The sequence below is a fragment of the Paroedura picta genome, chromosome 10 (assembly GCF_049243985.1).
Source record: "Paroedura picta isolate Pp20150507F chromosome 10, Ppicta_v3.0, whole genome shotgun sequence".
Taxonomy (NCBI): domain Eukaryota; kingdom Metazoa; phylum Chordata; class Lepidosauria; order Squamata; family Gekkonidae; genus Paroedura; species Paroedura picta.
Window position 1 is genome coordinate 79832013 of NC_135378.1, and position 18999 is coordinate 79851011.

The following is an 18999-nucleotide window of genomic DNA, read 5'->3' on the forward strand; positions in this document are numbered from 1 at the left end:
ATCAGTGCTTTGGTGAGTCCAAGGTCACCCAGCTGGCTGCATGTGCGGGTGGAGCATGGAATCAAACCCAGTACATTAGAAGTCCATGCTCTTAACCACTACACATCTTTTAATCCCCACCTGATTGTAGAATTAATTTCCTGAAGTCAATGTTTTCACACAGACCTGCCCCATGAAAAACGACAGATCTGCACAGTTCTACGTGGAAGTAGACCCAGATGTCCCTGTCTTTTTCTCCCCCGCCCTCTCTTTTTTGAAGTTCAAACACCCAATCAAAAAAAATATCTGAGAAAAAAGAAATTCCTGTGATAAAGGTACAAAGACCCCCTTTTCGCTTTTGATCCTGTATCACCTGTCAGCATTCATCTTCATTGTTCTTCCCCTCTCCCTCCTTCGAAATTCATTTAGAAGCACTTAAAAAGCTTTCATTCATAAAACTTGCAAGCATCCTGGATGGGTTTTTCTTAAGATGTTCCATCCTTTTAAAATTTCACCACACCTTTTTTGCCTGAGAGAAGATGGTTTACATCTAGGGATTTTTAAAAAAAAAAATCAACAGGAGATAAATGCTTTCTGTGCTAAAATAATTAAAGAACTGTAAATATGGGTTTCATGTGATAATCCTCAGGGTGTGGCTGCAAGATGATTTCCAGGGGATGGGATGTGCCATCAACACAGAGCATGTTCCCAACGCATGCTTGTCTGTCATTCCTCAATAAAATTACAGCCCTGGCAACATGCGTGGGTAGGTGAATGTGAGAATACGTAAGTACCAGAGCACTGGTTCTCAACCTTCCTAATGCCGTGACCTTTTAATACAGTTCCTCGTGTTGTGGTGACCCCCAACCATAAAATTATGCAAGCGTCCTTTTTATAGAAATTAAACCAAAACTGACCAATTGTGTGAAGATCCATTGTTCATGATTGTATATAGATTGTTTTTCCCCAGGGTTTCTCAGTTCAGCTCTGCCTTTTGTCCCACCGTGCCGATCTCTCTCTTTTCCGCTGCTCCAGACAGACGAACGCTCTATCTTGATCTACCCTGCAAGGCTGTTGTGTGGATGGCGCCCCCCTGGCCAAGCTGCTTGCCCTGCCGCGACCCCTGTGAAAGGGTCATTCAACCCCCAAAGGGGTCCCAACCTCCAGGTTGAGAACCACTGCGCTAGAGCAAGGGATCCCAACCACAGACCCTTGGTGCTGGACAGGAGCCCCAGAGGGGGTCTGCAGCCTTTCCCCTCAGGGGTAGTCAACCTGTGGTCCTCCAGATGTTCGTGGACTACAATTCCCATGAGCCCCTGCCAGTGTTTGCTGGCAGGGGCTCATGGGAATTGTAGACCATGGACATCTGGAGGACCACAGGTTGACTACCTTGCTTTAATGGATTCAGCCATGAGCAAGGAAGATCATGCGCCTCCATTGCTCCCTCTGCCTGCATGCCTCCTTCCAGCTTAAAGTGCCTCCTGTCTCTCCTCCCCTCAACCCACCTCGAGTCTGCCTGTTCACACGGGTGGTGATGTCACCTCAGGGTGGGGGGGAGGAAGGGAGTGGGTGGCAGCTGACCACTTCCAGGGCTGCTCTGCCTGAAACAATGATTTCAAGGGCTCCTCCAAGGTCGAAAGGTTGAGAAAAGCTGAGCAAAATGGGCTGCTAACCTGAAGAGAAGGGCTCAGGTCCCTTGGATGCTTTCTTTTGGGGTTGGCTCGTTCTCAGTGCTCCGGAAGCACATTCGAGAATCACACTCGGGCCGTTGGCCTCAACTGTGCTCGGGTCACAAAAATAATTCCGGCTACTGCGTGGGCATCTGATTCTTGCCTTTCCTGGCTGCTCCAAGTAACAATACCAGTTGCTTTCTCCTTCCCCGGGTTCCTGAGTCAAGTCAGAGAGGGAGGAGTCGTTTAGGACTCCTTTAGGCAAGTCCCATATTCTTCAAGGGGGCATACTCCCAAGAAAGCATGATTAGGACAGCAGCCAAAATGCCTTACGTGCCATGCTGGCAAAAACAGAATGTTACAGAAACCGTAAAGTTGGCAGCAGAGCCAGAGAGAGCAGTCTTGTCCCTTTAATTAATGGCTCGTGTGTCGAAATGGGCAGCTGAAGATTTTCAAGGCAAAGAGAAGGGAAATAGCCTCACCAAGTGTTGCTAGACTCCAGGCAGGTCTGACGAGCACCTGGGATGACAACTGATCTCTACCTAACAGAGATCGGTTCACCTGCAGAGGAGTAGTCTATGGCAGGGGTAGTCAACCTGTGGTCCTCCAGATGTCCATGGACTACAATTCCCATGAGCCCCTGCCAGCGTTTGCTGGCAGGGGCTCATGGGAATTGTAGTCCATGGACATCTGGAGGGCTACAGGTTGACTACCCCTGGTCTATGGCATTAGACCCCAATGAAGTCCCTCCCTTCACCAAACCCAGTTTCAACCCCCTCCTCTTCTTTTAATTTTATTTGGGGCAATAAGACTGTTACATGATATAAATAAGTATGTAATGCCATTTGGAATCTAACTCTATGTTCTCAGGACAGGATAACAAAACTCAGCTTGTCACTTGTGGGGAGGCCTCCACGCTTGGGTGGAGATGGATGGGGAACAAGTCTCTTTTCATTATCTCCTTTCACAATGGGGAAAGCGTCTGCCATTAATCGCTAACCTTAACATTTTTATTGCCCCAATGTTTTTGTGAAGGTCAACTGAACCCATAGTATTGATTTGCTTTTCTAGCAAATACTGCATGTTTTGGACCATTGTGATGCTGTTTACTAATCTGCAACTAATTTACTTTCTCCTTATATCTGTACTCTTATTTTATTTATTTAGATTTATATACCGCCCTCCCCGCCCTCTTACGATCCCTGTTCCCATTGTCTGAGGAAGTGTACCTGCACACCAAAGCGCCCACCTTGAATAAATCTTTGTTGGTCTTAAAGGTGCCCCTGGATCCAAAGTTTGCTCTGCTACTTTAGACCAACACAGCTATCCAACTGATATCACCTGGAGGATGTAGGGTGGCCAGCTCTGTGCTGGGAATATGTGGAAACTTTGGGAATGGAGGTGGGGATGGGCAGGATTTGGGGCAGGGAGGGACCTCAGTGGGGTATAATGCTAGGGAGTCCAACATCCAAAGTAGTCATTTTCTCCAGGGCAACTGATCTGTGTCACCTAATGAGCTGTAAAACCAGGGGCTTCCAGGTCCCACCTGGGTACAGGCATCCCTAGGAGGATGGAAATTGTACATAGATCATGCCCCGTGAGAACAATAGAGAGAAACTGGGTTGGTGGCAGAACATCTGTTGTGCATATGGAAGGTCCCAGGTTCAGTCCTTGGTGGCAGTAGCAGGTAATGTGAAAGACCTTCAACTAAGAAGCTGGAGAGCTGCTATCATTTTGAGTAGACAATACTACCCTTGAAAGACCTGAGTCAGTATACAGCAGCTTCCTGCATGGGTGTGCTGGAACATTAGGCTTCCAGGGTTAATAGCCCCCAAGGTGGGAGCTCCAGGTGGGAGCTGGAGAACTCCTTCAATACAACCGGTCTCCAGACTACACAGACTGCTTGTTTGATTGACACATTTATTCCACATCTCCTGGAGAAAACGGCTGCCTGGGAAGGAGGGCTGTACGACGTTCTGCCTTAGAAAGGCCCTCACCTCCTTGCCTCTTCCCCTCCCTGTCTCCACCCTCAAATCGCCAGGTATTTCTGAAGCTGGAGTTGGCACCCCTAGCACCCCCTCATGTTGCTGCACAAACTGCCTTTGGAGCTGCCCTGTTTCCCAAGGGGCTTGTTGTTCTTTGAGAGAAGCCCTACCAGGTGTACCGAGTGAGTCACGCAGCTCTTTGGACTGTGCAGCTGTGATGAGCCCCATGACCTGAATCCATCAAGCACCACACCTGCATGAAAACAACACATGCTGCCGACTTTCTCCCGGGAGCTGAGGCCCTTCAGCACAGAGCGATCCTCCTCAGCTGTTTCTACCTGATTTGAAGCCCAACTCGCCAGAGAGGGGTTGGACTAGATGACCCTGGAGGTCCCTTCCCACTCCATGACTCTAATCAATTTAAAGCAAGGAAGATTTGCAGCCTTCTGTGAGAATTACCTATCGTGGCCAGTCCAAAACCAAACAAGAAACTGGACATCTGGAGTGGAGATTCCCAACCAGGGTTCCACATTACCCCAGGGTTCTGCAAGAGCTCCCCAGGGGCAACACGGGCTTTGCTAGAACTTCAGATGGCCGCTGTTTCCTTTGAGCCTGTCAGCTTGGAAAAGAAGCAAGTCTAATGTTCATCTTGCAGTTTGCCAGAAAACTTTTAACAACTTTGCACGTATTGAAACCCGGAGTAATCTTTCGGGAAAGTGGTATTCGAATCTTCGCAAGAAACGGGATGGGCGTGACAAAGCGAACCTAAAAAGGCCATCATGCTAATAATGAGGACAACCGTGCACCGAATGTAACAGAATCTGAAAAAGAAATTACCTTGCTCATACCTGGGAAAGGCAACGGTCTGTTGCTTCAGTTATATAAAGCATATGGGACATTCTAATGATATAGTAAAAAATAAAACTCAAAAATCCACGTTTGCCTGTCACCTGTATTGAATTGCCAGACACATTCAGCGGTAGATTCTATACCAGAGCTGAAACTACATATTCCTGCTCCTATGACGGTCCCCAACTAGGCATGTGTGATTTGGTTTGGATAGTCCGTAAAGTACCCAAATCAACATTGATTCGGACACTTTTTGGACAAATCCAGTTTGAATCAACCTTCCCCTTAAATGAAAGTGCCAAAATCAACCATGATTTGGCCATGTAGAGCCTCTTGTGGCGCAAAGTGCTAAGCAGCAGACATGCTGTCTGAAGCTATGTCCATGAGGCTGGGAGTTTGATCAAGGTTGACTCAGCCTTCCATCCTTCCGAGGTCGGTAAAATGAGTACCCAGCTTGCTGGGGGGTAAACGGTAATGACTGGGGAAGGCACTGGCAAACCACCCCGTATTGAGTCTGCTATGAAAACGCTGGAGGGCGTCACCCCAAGGGTCAGACATGACTCAGTTCTTGCACAGGAGTTTTAGGTAGAGGCACCAAATTTTCTGCATAGCTGCAGGAACCTCTCCTCAAAAAGCCCACCAAAAAGATTGGACCAGGGGCACTGAAAGAGTGGGCCCCCATCCAGCCTCTACTCCTTCCAATGGTGAGACAAGAAAAATCTTTTCCCCCAAATAAAAATAGAATCTAATAGCATCTTTAAGACCAACAAAGATTTATTCAAGGTGTGAGCTTTTGAGTGCACGCACTCTTCCTTAGACTAAATGAGTGCATGTACTTGAAAGCTCACACCTTGGATAAGTCTTTGTTGGCCTTAAAGGTGCTATTGGACTCTATGTTTGTTGTGCTACTTCAGACCAACACGGCTACCCACTGGAATCTAATCTTTTTTCCCCATCAGCACAATGGAGGTTGGATGGGGGCACCCTCTTTGGGTGCCGATAGAATTGGACCCCCTGGTCCACTGTTTTTGTAACCTGGGAGTTCTTTTGAGGAGAGGCTCCCGCAGCTACTCTGAAAATTTGGTGCCTCTATCTCAAATCTCTACCCTCCCCCCACACCATGGAATAGACAAAAAGAGAAAATTTCCCACTGATTTAATGGCACCATTGACTTTAATAGCACTGAATTGCTTCATCCTGAGCCTCTTCCCGGGAGGGCCATATAGAAATTTAATATATAATAATAAATAACCAATAATGGATGCGACTGTTGTTTAGATGTTTTAGAATTTTAATTGTACGCTGTATGCATTGATATATTTTATTATTCTGTATGGTTTTTTTTTAATTATGATGTACCCTGTTCCAAGTCTGAAAAAAGGTGAGTAAGCAATACAATAAATAATAATAGATTTATGCAAAAGGTTAATAGAATATTTATTTGTGTTCAGTTTCCATATTGAAGAAGAGTTTTTACACCCTGCTTTTCACTTCCCGAAGAAGTCTCAAAGTGGGTTACAAACGCCTTCCCTTCCTCTCCCCACAACAGACACCCTGTGAAGTAGGTGAGTCTGGGAGAGCTCTGACAGAAGTGCTCTGTGAGAACAGCACTATCAGGACTGTGACGAGCCCAAGGTCACCCAGCTGGCTGCATGTGGAGGAGGAGCAGGGAATGAAACCCAGCTCTCCAGATTTGGAGGCCAACGCTCTTAACCACAACACCAAGCTGGCTTCAGGATGGCAGACTTCTCTCTTTGACAGAGCACTTGGAGATTTCATTGTTTCTGCACCACTAATATAGCTCCACGGACACAGAAGTTCTGACCCCTTGGAGAAATGAAGGCAGCCAGACAGGTTTGCTGGATTCCCTTTCCTAAAGGGGCACAGGTCACCTGGGCCCGGCTTGCAAACGACCAGGTGTTCAGTTCATGCTATCAAGTAGTGCCTCGGTCTCTCCAGATCCCAGCGCTGCTCCTCCAGCTGAATCCATAAGCCAGGGAACAGTTACGTGGGAGAGGTTAAGAGTCCTGTTCATTATAGGGCCGACGGGATGGCAAATAGACCCTTAGGCCTTTCAGCGAGAGAAATCCCACTTTAGAAGCCGGCATTCCAATGAAAAGTGGGGCGGGGGGGGGGGGGAAATCTGGTGGGAGGCAGAGAGGGGGGAGAAACCCTGACGCTTTGGCTGCGTCGCCTAACGAAAAGAGTCTCCGACAGAAAAGGTTTGAAGGGACGCCAAAGGAAAGGTAAAAGGCAGACGATATTTAGGAGTCAATTATTAACTCGCCGAGGAAGCTTTAAAAAAAAGAAACACACACACACACACAACCACAACCCAAAACGGACAGTTTCACAGGTGGTACCCCCAGGGCCTGAAGCACCAATTTGACTGAAAAGGACAGGCTTAAAAGACATTACAAGTGAAAATAAATTCTTAATGACGGGCAATTTATTTTTCTTGAATCCTGTTTGGCCTAATTTGCCACCTGTGGATCGAGTTACGTTGAGCTGAAATACCGCCAGGCTACGGGAGTGAGGGGAGCCTGACCCGGCCTCTGGATCTGTAAAACAGATGGTCTTCGTGGTTCCCTTCGCCAGACATGTGAAAACGGCAGGTCCTGCTTAGGAGAGCCTTGAAAACTGGCCAGAACGTGAACTTTTGCCTCTTTGTTCAATGCAGCCGGTGCTGATTGCCTCCTTTTTGTTTTGAAAAGAGACAAGTTGCGGGCTAATTCCTTAAATACGCTTGCCGGAATCGTGTTCGTGGGCTAGTCGTCCTAATGAAACGAGGGCTTTTGCTCTGGCATGGGCAGTACAGTTGCCAACCTCCAGGGGGTTCCCGGAGAGCTCCTGGGCCCATTCCGCACAAGGACCAATGTTGCCAATTGGTTCCACTAAGCGGAAACGCTATTTTTAAAAGTGCAATCTCGGCGTTACACATACCTGCCTTTGTAGTGGAATTCAGTAGCGTTTCATTCGTTTCCCACAGGTTTCCGGTCTCACAAAAATCGCTAGACAGGAAGCGATTTTTTCTGTGCTTTGTCCCGCCCCTGGCCGTCAATCAAACCTACAGCCAATGGGCGGTTGTTATCATGCCCCAGGAAAGCCCCTTTCCCTTTAAGAACAGGTTTGCAAGACTGTAGTGCTTTTCGGAGGGTGAATCCACTTTTCTGGATTTCCCTTTAAGCGCTACAACAAAGTGCTTTTCGCGGGACTGTTTCAGGAGTGTGGCAGATTGTGTGCGACATCTTGCGGAACTGCAAATTAGTAGCGTTTACAATTTGCAAGCCTCCTGCTAAATTTAAGTCGTGCGGAATGGCCCCTGGAATTCCGGCTGATCTCCAGGTGACCGAGATCGATTCCCTGGTGGTGGTAGGGACGGGAGATGGCTGCTTGGGAGGCTGGACTCTGTGGGATTACGGAGCTAGGCTCCACCCCAGTTCTCCAGGAATGTCCCAACTCACGGTAGGCAAACCACAGGAGTAGGGCAGGTTAACAAGATCACCTTTCTTCAGGCTGCAGGCACAGTTGTCTAGGCTAGTTTGTGGTGGTGTGCCCCCCCCCCAAACAGACAATTCATGTGGTCTGTTTGAATGCGCTGACCACCTATGGGTGAGTGGGAATTCTCCGTTCCATTTTCGATGAGTGCTATCCCAATAAGCTATCTATCTCACAGCCCTCCCAGGAATGCTCACATGCCACCGTGCACAATGTAGCATGTTGTTTCCAAGACAGGACTTCTGAAACCTCTGGGCTGTTTTTACTTCTGTTGCGGAAATGACTCGGAAGAAACTGAAACAGCCCAACAAAAAGCCAAGGTGCAAGTCACAATCTCCCCTTTTAAGCTACGAGCCAGCTTGGTGTCGTGGTTAGGACTGCGGACTTCTAATCTGGCGAGCCGGGTTTGATTCCCCGTTCCTCCTCCACTTGCAGCCAGCTGGGTGACCTTGGGCTCGCCACGGCACTGATAAAGCTGTTCTGACCGAGCAGGAATATCAGGGCTCTCTCAGCCTCACCCACCCCACACGGTGTCTGTTGTGGGGAGAGGAAAAGGAAGGTGATTGTAAGCCACTTTGAGACTTCTTTGGGTAGAGAAAAGCAGCATATAAGAACCAGCTCCTCCTCCTCTTCTTCTTCTTCTTCCTTCTTTTTTCTTGCATCTTTCTTCTTCTTTCTTTCATCTTTCTTCTTTCTTCTTCTTCTTCTTCTTCTTCTTCCACACCCATTTAAGTCTGGAAGTGTCCCCATCTCCAGGGAAGCAGCCACGAATATACAGCCACCCACAGTCTATCAACCTCCTCACCGTTCATCTCCCCGCTTTTACTCTGAACTAATTTGCCAACTGACCATTTGCCTAGTCAAAGGAGCTCATTTTCATACCTGCTTCCCAGTTGCGGGATCATCAGTTCTCCAGCGATTTGCCTACATGCTGTGGCAGATGTCTAACGTGTTGTGCTTTGCAAATACCGACTTGTTGGTAACCCCTGGCCCCAAAGATTTTTCGGCTCCAACCTGGTGGAATGAGTGGCCAGTTGAAATTCGGGCCCTGTCGGAGCTGCCAAAGTTCGACAGGGCCTGCAAAAGGGCACTTAATCACAAGGCCTAGGGCTGACGTCAGGGCTGTCTGGTAATGATACAGACCTCCCTCCTTCACCTTGAAACCCCCCCCTTGTTTTAGATCCTCCAGTCTGAAATTAAGCCTGATTACCAAAGATAGATTAGTTCAGTCTATCATTTTTCCAATAGCCAAGAGAAGAACAAGAGAAGAATCGATTTGTTTGAACTCCGGTGTTGGAGAAGGCTTCTGCGGGTTCCATGGACAGCATAAATCACAAACAAGGAAATACTACAGTGTGTAAAGCTGATCTATCGCTGGCAGGCAAAATCACAAAAACTCCAGCTCACTTACTTTGGCCATATCATGCGATCCAACTCAACGGTTATGCTAGGATTGATCAGTGGGAAATGAAGCCAGGCCGACAAAGAATGCAGTGGTTAAAGGTAAAAGTAAAGGTATCCCCCGTGCAAGCACCGGGTCATGTCTGGCCCTTGGGGTGATGCCCTCCAGCGTTTTCATGGCAGACTCAATACGGGGTGGTTTGCCAGGGCCTTCCCCAGTCATTACCGTTAACCCCCCAGCAAGCTGGGTACTCATTTTACCGACCTCGGAAGGATGGAAGGCTGAGTTGACCTTGAGACGGCTGCTGGGATCGAACTCCCAGCCTCATGGGCAGAGCTTTCAGACTGCATTTCTGCTGTCTTACCACTCTGCACCACAAGAGGCTCATATACAATCAAAATGGACGCTGACCAGAACATTACGTTACTAAAAGAAGTGGTGCAAGATTCAAAAATCTGAGCCATAGGATCTCCAAGAGTCGATTTCAACCGAATGGCTAACATCATCATCAGCCTGAATAGAACACCCAGGCTCCTCTTGGTCAAAGGTTCTAGAAATCTGTCTCTCGTATATATAAGACGAGGTACATGGATTAGGGTCATTTCACTCTGAGCTTAGGCCTTTTTGAGCCCAGTTCATTCTGCAAGCAGCCAGCCGACTGCAGGGGGGGCCTGGAACTGGAGAACAGCTCCAAACAGGGGCACAGCCCAAAATAAAAAGGTGGTATATAAATACGAGTGAGTCAAGATTCAAATGGGCAGCCCTGTTGGTCTGAGGTAGCACAATAAAAGCAGAGTCCAGTAGCACCTTTAAGACCAACAAAGATTTATTCAAGGTGTGAGCTTATTCAAGGCATATTCCCTCCATAACAGTGGGAATATATAGCAAAAATTAATCTGTTACATTAGTAAACATCCAAATATAGCCATATGATAATTCTTTGCCAAAACAGCCAATCAGTCCCCTGGAATTCAATTGTAGTTCACACAAACATGAGTAAGTGAGTGGCTTGTATAGGCCACCATCCCTATATCATCATCATCATCATCATCATCATCATCATCATCTTTCTACCCCTCCCTTCCCATAAGGCTCAGGGCGGGTAACATCACTTAGCAATACAACTTTGCAACTCTGCATCGTATTGCATTTGCTACAAGGCTTGGTGTAACCCTTTTCTTTAACACACACACACACAGACACACGAAGGTTCAGAGGCACACATGAAAAAACAATCCCCTCCCCTCCCCTCCGAGCGCCCCAGCATCTCAGAAGCGAGATTGCAGGGGAGACAGTGGCTGGCTGAGAAGCAGATGTCCCAGGCTTTTAAGTCTTCAAAAGCAAAGCTGCTCGCCCCGTACAGAAGGAGGACTGTTTTCGCTGGGTGTGCAGCATGTGCTTTCCACTCCGCTATTATTCACAGCCCTCCCCGGCTGCTGCTTGGACTGGAGGAAGCTCAGCAGACTGCGGATTTGCTTATCTGTGTAAACAGGGTGTTGGCTGCATTTGCAAGTAGTAATTCACAGCGAGAACAGGCTCCCGAGTGTGTGTGGCTTCTCAGATTCGTTCTGATGGCATTCGAGCAGGGGAAAAAGAAAAAGGAAGAAAGAAAAAACTCCCTCGGTTTTTGCATGCTGCCAAAGAAGAGAGGAAGAGAGAGGTGGCTTGTGAGACCCTGCTGTTCACTACTCCGAGGAGTCCCAAAGCAGCTTACGAACCCCTTTCCACACAACGGACGCCCTGTGAGAAAGGCGGGGCTGAGAGAGCTCTGAGAGAACTGCTCCACAAGAAAAGCCATAAGAGAACTGTGACGAACCCAAGGCTACCCAGTTGGCACCAAACCCATTTCTCCTGCTATTAAGTGTGTCAAAGACGGGTAGGATTGAGTAATTCCTGGGGATTTTGAAGAAGAAGAAGAAGAGTTGGTTCGTATATGCCGCTTTCCCCTACCTGAAGGAGGCTCAAAGCTGCTTACAGCCGCCTTCCCATTCCTCTCCTCACAAAAGACACCCTGTGGGGTGGGTGAGGCTGAGAGAGCCCTGATATCACTGCCCGGTCAGAACAGCTTTATCAGTGCCGTGGCGAGCCCAAGGTCACCCAGCTGGTTGCATGTGGGGGAGCACAGAATCGAACCTGGCATGCCAGATTAGAAGTCCGCACTCCTAACCACTACACCAAACTGGCTCTCATTTTGAGGCAGAACCTGGAGAAGCCAGGGTGGTGGGGCATAACACCATGAAATCCACCCTCCAAAGCTGCAATTTTCTCCAGGGGAGCCTGGAGGTCTGTTATAAATCTGGGAGATCTCTTGGTTCCACTGGGAGGATGCAAATCCTGTTTCACTACTAGGACGTCTGCAGATGCAGCCAGTTGGGCTTTACCGGGTGGACGTGGTCACCACAAGATAGTTTTTCACGTAGAAATAAAGGCAAGCCATGCCTGGATCAGTCTGAAACTCTCAGTGTTGGACTGAAACCTCTGAGAACCATCTTCAAGTATTTAAAAGGCTGCCATGTAGAAGATGGGGCTGTTCTCTCTTGCCCTGGAGGGATGGACCAGGACAAATGGGATGAAATTAATGCAAAATAAATTCTGTGTAAACATCAGGGAAAAGTTCCTGACAGTTAGAGCGGTTTCTCACTGGAACAGGCTTCCTCGGGAGGTGGTGGGTTCTCCATCTTTGGAGATTTTTAAGCAGAGGCTGGAGAGCCATCTGACGGAGAGGCTGATTCTGTGAAGGTTCAAGGGGGTGGCAGGTGACAGTGGATGAGCAACAGGGTTGTGAGTGTCCTGCATGGTGCAGGGGGTTGGACTAGATGACCCAGGAGGGCCCTTCCAACTCTGTTATTCAGTGATTCTATGATTCTAACTTTATCTATGCACCTCTCGATCCCAGCTGCCAATCCATTCCCCCCAAGGCCAGCCTCAGGATTATGTAAAGACCTGGGAAAGAGCTCGGCTTTCCCTCGATGTGTGAGAAATCTGAACGATCTTTTCTACCTGCTTCGGACAAGGGCTTCTTTCACCATTTTCTTCTAAATCTTTTTTTTTTTAATGTGTTTCGGTTCCAGTGTCTCCAGGTGGCCAAACATCAGTTGGGTTTTCAGCCTCTCTCGCTTTTACATTGGACTCCCACGTCAGAGCGCACTTAGCAAAACACTCTGGCCAAAAGGGAGAGAGAGAAAAAGTGAACCTGGCTGGGCATCTGTTGACGCTCTCCTCCAGTTTTCGTTTTAACAACAGCTCTCTTCGTTGCTTACTAGGTGCTCTTTCTGCTGATTTCACTGAGCTCCTCAGTTTTGATTTCTGACATCACCGGTTACTATAGGCATGAACACATGATCCAAGTGACTCGAGGGGTATTTGCATTTCTCAAAGGAAGAGCAAAGGGGAAAGCGTTTATACAGCCCTTTGCTGAAGAAAGAAGTATGGAGGAGACACTTGAAGCAGGAAGACAAATTGGGGTCAACACCAGAGAGTCATGGCCTTTTCACTGATGGGCTTCTCTATGTGTCCGTCCATCCCCACCAATGCCTGGCCCAGCCCCAGATACCCCCTTCTCCCTGGGACAGAAGAAGAAGAAGAAGAAGAAGAAGAAGAAGAAGAAGAAGAAGAAGAAGAAGAAGAAGAAGAAGAAGAAGAAGAAGAAGAAGAAGAAGAGTTGGTTCTTACATGACAAATTTCTCTACCCGAAGGAGTCTCAAAGCGGCTTCCAATCGCTTTTCCTTTCCTCTCCCCACAACAGACACCCTGCGAGGTGGCTGAGGCTGAGGCTGAGAGAGCCCTGATATCACTGCCCGGTCAGAACAGTTTTCTCAGTGCTGTGGCGAGCCCAAGGTCATCCAGCTGTCTGCATGTGGGAAAGCGGGGAATCAAACCCGGCTTGTCAGATTAGAATTCCACACTCCCTAACCACTACACCAAAATGGCTCTCAGCTTGCAGGAGAGTGAAAGGTCTGGTGACAGAAGGGGGAAATGGTAAAAATTGGGACTCAGGTCCTAGACTGGTACAATAAGTCTTTGACAAGACAGATGGAAGAATAGAGAATCTCTCATTGGAAGCAATGGATGTTGGATGAGATCTACCTCTTTGGGTACCCCTAAAATTGGACCCCCTGGTCCAATCTTCTTGATACACAGGAGGTCTTTTGAGAAGAGGCTCCCGGAGCGACGCTGAAATTTTGGAGCCTCTGATTCAACCCCCCCCCCAACCCCCAGGCCAAGGAGAAGACAGAAATGGGAATATTCCTATTGACTTTAATGGCACCACTGACTGTAATGGGACCAAACGGCTTAAGAGACAGTCAAATTGACTCAGCAGGCCACGAGCCTGAATCAGCCGGATCAGAATTGGTCCGATTCGAGGTGGGCCGAACACGAAACATCTGCATTTTTTTCCTTTTTGCACATGCCTAGCACATACGGAATTATAAATACAGTTAAAACAATGAAACATTAATAATTCATTAACCCTTAAAAACCAATTAATCAATTCAGAGTATCAGTAACAGCAATGTATCATTAACAATGTATCGCTACACACACACGCAGAGTCACTTCTTCCTTTGCAAATGTCAGAAAGATTTTCCCGTGGCATATTTTTTGAGCTTCTGAGTTGTGTGTGAGTGTGTCTGTGTGTGTGTGTTTGTATCCATGAGCCCTTGCATGTCCTCCTAGCATTTAGAAGCCAACCCATCCCGGCTTCCCTCCGGGGGCAAACAATCGCGCACTGTGTAGCTTTCCGCAGGTGTCTCCGGGTGTCAGCTGGCCTCTGTTTATTATTGGTTTGCTGTGTACAGGAAGGCGGGCCAGGCCACCAGGAACAAATCTGTGCAAACGGGTCAGGGAAATGAAAACAAAGTCCGTTCAGCGGGAACCTTTAGGGTCCGGGGCTCAGCTGGCGAGGCCTGACTCAGGTTCCTCTGGAGGTGCTACTTAAAAATTGTTCCTTGTTTGACTTTGAAGGAACTTCACACACGCACACAAAACAGGGTCCTTGTGAGATACGTTTGGGACAGAAACCAGATGGGAGCAGGTGTGCGGCCCTTTTTTCACGGGCATTCGAGGGGAGGGATGCTTCCTCTGTTGGGTTCTGAGCGGGCTCCCCTCCCCCTTTCTCCTCTGAAGTCTGTTTATATAATTTGGTTTCCGGGAAAGGGGGGGGAGGGAAGAGAACTTTCTGCACAAATAATGAAAATAATTATGTGCATCTTTCTGAACTTTGTTGTTCGCGTCAAGGAAGGTTGAAAGAAACCCAACCAAGCCCCCCTCACACACACACACACATCCCGTTTCTCTTGTCGTGGAATGAAACAAGGGGTGGGCTGAGGAGGGGGGGAAATCTGACGGGTCTTTCTACGACTCTTGAAAAGTGGAGGATTTTTCTAACCTTTAGAAAGTTGTTCTAATCCTTGCCAGCCTGCCTTGGCAGCATCTCAGAAGCACGGAAGGTGATTTCCTTGAAGCAAGGGAAGGAAAAGGTTGAAGAGAAAACTTGGGGGCTGGGTTCCTCTGACCGAACCACAGCCAGAGGAGGTACGTTTCAGCGTGGGATACAGTCGAAGGTGCCATAGGAAGACCGGGGAGATCCAGGTTCAAATCCTCACTCTGTCAAGGAAGCTCACCTTCGGCTAGTCACTCTCCAAATAAACAGCCTCATATTTGGGAACACTAGATCAGGGGTAGTCAACCTGCGGTCCTCCAGATGTGCATGGACTACAGCGAATGCTGGCAGGGGCTCATGGGAACTGTAGTCCATGAACATCTGGAGGACCACAGGTTGACTACTCGTGCACTAGATGACAGTTTGCTGAGAAGGGTCTATCTTTCAGCGCACCTAAATATCGTCCCCTCCAATGTATCCAGAGGCCGTCTTTTAGATACCCCTTTCGCGGAAAGGTTGTGTATTCATGGATGTGATGTTCCTGATACTTTATATCTCCTATTGGCAGAGTGCCCCTGGATTTCTCCTCTTGCAAAAACCATTACTCAAATAATGGAAAAAAAACTGATATTTATTAGTGCAGATGAGAATCAAATAATACATAGGAGTTTAGATGAAAGGGATCCGGAGAACATCCCAAAAGTGGTTAAGGCATTATCAACAATACTAAGAGTAAACCACTTATATCTGAGTTCTAAAGCGGCAAAATAATAAACTTTCGGGAACCCTGGTGTAAACCACACATCACAATATGACCGTCTAGCAATTTAGCTTTATATTTCACGGAAGGGTTGTATATATTATTTTATTGTACTACTCTTCTTTTACTGCTTTATTGTTCATTATTATGCCAATAAATGTATTCTGTATTCTGGTGGGTGTTGGGAGGACACAGGGGAGGAGAAAAGAACCAGGTTGTGAGCAGCTTTAGATCCTCTGAAGCAGGTTATAAATGTCCAAATATTTATCTAAATCAGTCTTTCTCAACTTTTTTTTACCTTCCGGAAACTCCTGAAACATTCGTGACTTCGAGAAAGCCCAGAAGTGGCGCAATCATACATAATATGGTTGGGAAACATCTCTGTACATGCTCACCCAGGGCCCTTCTCCTCCTACCCCCTCCAGGCCCATCATTGGCCATTTTTTGGGAGGGTCGTGTCACCCAACATTTTTAGCAATCAAAAAAACATATTAAAAATTAATTAATTCCTACCCATTCAGGAAACCCTTCCAGGGCTGTCCAAAAATCAAGGTTTCACAAATCCTTGCTTGAGAAAGCTTTATCTAAATCGGGGGTAGTCAAACTGCGGCCCTCCAGATGTCCATGGACTACAATTCCCAGGAGCCCCCTGCCAGCGTTCGCTGGCAGGGGGCTCCTGGGAATTGTAGTCCATGGACATCTGGAGGGCCACAGTTTGACTACCCCTGATCTAAATAAACAGGAGTCCTCCATGGTTATCTCCTCCCCCGAAAGAAACTCTTTCTATTGGTCCATATATCTCTTTGCACCTGATTTGTGCCAGCTAGAAACAGGAAGGACTATGGTTTCTCACTTCTCATTGGCTGCACCAAGCAACAGCGTGTCTTTGTCTTCACAAACCCTGTGGAACCACACAAATTGTACGAGGGCTTCAGGGGCAGTCTTAGCCCAATGGGCAACAGAGGCAGCTAGCTTGGGCCCATAACTGGTGGGGCCACAACTACCCACAGCACCGACCCCTTAAAGAAGGGCTGGGACATGAAGAGTAGACTCTGACTGACACTTGAACTTGTCCTCTCTGGGGCCGGGTAGCTCTGAGGCCCCACCCACTTCACATTGGGCAAATGCCACTCCATGCTCGCCCCGGCAAGGGGGCGTCAGTTCTTGTGGAGCCCCATGTTGGACTTTTGACAAGGGCTCCAGAAACCCCATGACAAGGTTTTTATGACACAGACAGGGACAGCCACAATTTGACAATGTGACAAGTAAGATGAGGTGTGCCTTTGTGTGCAAACCCTCGAGAAATGCCCACATTTTCATTTTATTTATTTAGAACATTTTAACGCCGCCTTTCCACCCGACTTAGGGCCCCCAAGGTGGTGATCAAAACCACTTCAACAGGTTTTTTTAAAGTATATATTATGAAACCAATTCAAAACAACAATTCAGCCAAATCTATCAAGCACAGACACCAAAAAGGCAGGGAATGACCAGCAAAACAGAGAAGTTTTCCCTAGTAAGCAAAAGACAATGATTGTGTGGGGTAGACAAATTGCCCTAGGGAGAGAATTCCATAATTTGGGTAAAAAAAGGTAAAGGTATCCCCTGTGCAAGCACCGAGTCAGGTCTGACCCTTGGGGTGACGCCCTCCAGCGTTTTCATGGCAGACTCAATACGGGGTGGTTTGCCAGTGCCTTCCCCAGTCATTACCGTTTTACCCCCCAGCAGCAAGCTGGGTACTCATTTTACCAACCTCGGAAGGATGGGAGGCTGAGTCAACCTTGAGCCGGCTGCTGGGATTGAACTCCCAGCCTCATGGGCAAAGCTTTCAGATGGCTGCCTTACCACTCTGCGCCACAAGAGGCTCATAATTAATTTGGGTACCAGGACCAAAAAAAGCCCTTTCTTGGTTTGCCCCCCATCTGGACTTGGAATGGCAAGGGTGCTCAAATACGAGCCAGGAAGAAGATCGCAGTGAATGTGTAGATTCATATAGGAGTGCATTCATCCCAAACGGTGTAGGACTTCAAAGTAGCCTCAATTTGGGCCAGGGAGCTGATTGGGAGCCAGCGCAGATAACTTGTACCGGAGCAATACAAATGCATGGTTGATGTTACAGCAAAATCAAGGTTGGGGTGCTAGCTTTAGTGATCACAACTTACAAATTCATAGAAAGCGGTGAGTTTTGTTTCTACTGAGACCAGTCCATTAAAAAAAAAACAACCCTCCTTGCATGTTTACTGTTTAAACTACTTCTGCCTCCCCTTGGCAGCCCAGCTGTTAATGGTTAACTTCTTCATTGGGACATTCAACTTTCCCTTATCTTTCCACCCAATGTGTTTCCGCATAACCTGTGTGGGTTGATAGCAGAAGCCCCTGCGTCACAAACCACGGGCTGCATCTGGATCTGGACAAGGGCTGATGGGCCTGCCAAACTAGTGCTCCTTGCAGGCTTGTTTTACTCTCGCTATGGTTTTGCTCCACTCTGGCTCTCCGAGTAGCCCCCCCTCAATGATGTTGTTCAGTCATTCTCCCTTTGACCATCTCCTGTGGATCCCCTGACTTTGCTGGGATGTTTCCTAAACCCACTTTTCTGCAATCCTTCTGCAAAGATCAGGAATAAAGGGGGGTTTGCCCACAGTGTAAAGGGGAAGGTGCGGATTTCCAAATCTCTCTGCTCCCATGCAGTTTCTCTCATGTATCCACTGCTTCCCAAGCACCAGTAGGCTACTGCCAGGGTTAAAAACAAAACAAAACAAAAAACGGGCTATCACTATAAATTTAAACCACTGAAGTGATATATGGGGTTGCCAGCTACTGGCTGGCTATCGGCAGGAGTCAGGAGAGGCAGGATATGGGGTGGTTACGGTTGGCATAATGATGTATCATCACTTTGGGGGGAAACCTGGGGGTAGTCTGCACGGGGCTTTTTGCCCACTGCCAGCTCGAATAAATCCCTCCTGTCTAAACTGAATCTGATTTTCATTTTGATTTGGGGCACTTTAAAATTTCCCTCTGCAACATGCATGATTGATCCGAAGTGACCCTACCTTCCCCCCGCGATATAAAGAAGTGGATTTAACCCTTGATATTTGAAAAACTGGCATGAAAAACTGTGCAGATTTTTGCTCTTTGCGAATTAACTCCCTTCTCCATGCCTCTAGCAAAGTAGTCTTCCCTGATTGGCCAGGACGTCAGTTCAAAGACTTCCTGGTTCCTGATTGCAAGGCTTCCCTCAAAGTGACTGCGCTCCAGAAGCCCTAACTTCTCTCAGTAGAGATTTGCCTCTTGGATTTATTCCCCCTTCTCTGCTGTCTCCAATCCTTTCCCCCCTTCTCCTGGCGCTTGGCTCCCCTCCCCGCTCTGAGCTCCCCCAATCAAGTGCAGAACACTTTCTGTTTTAACTGGGGGGGGGGGGATAGAGGAAGACATGAGTCCAAATCGATCTGAATTCAGCAGGATCCACAATGAAA

General features: G+C 47.8%; 1 protein-coding gene across 1 annotated transcript in view; it reads right to left on the minus strand.

Moving 5' to 3' along the window:
• Nucleotides 1-18999, minus strand: part of CFAP299 (cilia and flagella associated protein 299) — a 223368-nt gene that overhangs the window by 44344 nt on the left and 160025 nt on the right. The window lies entirely within an intron of this gene.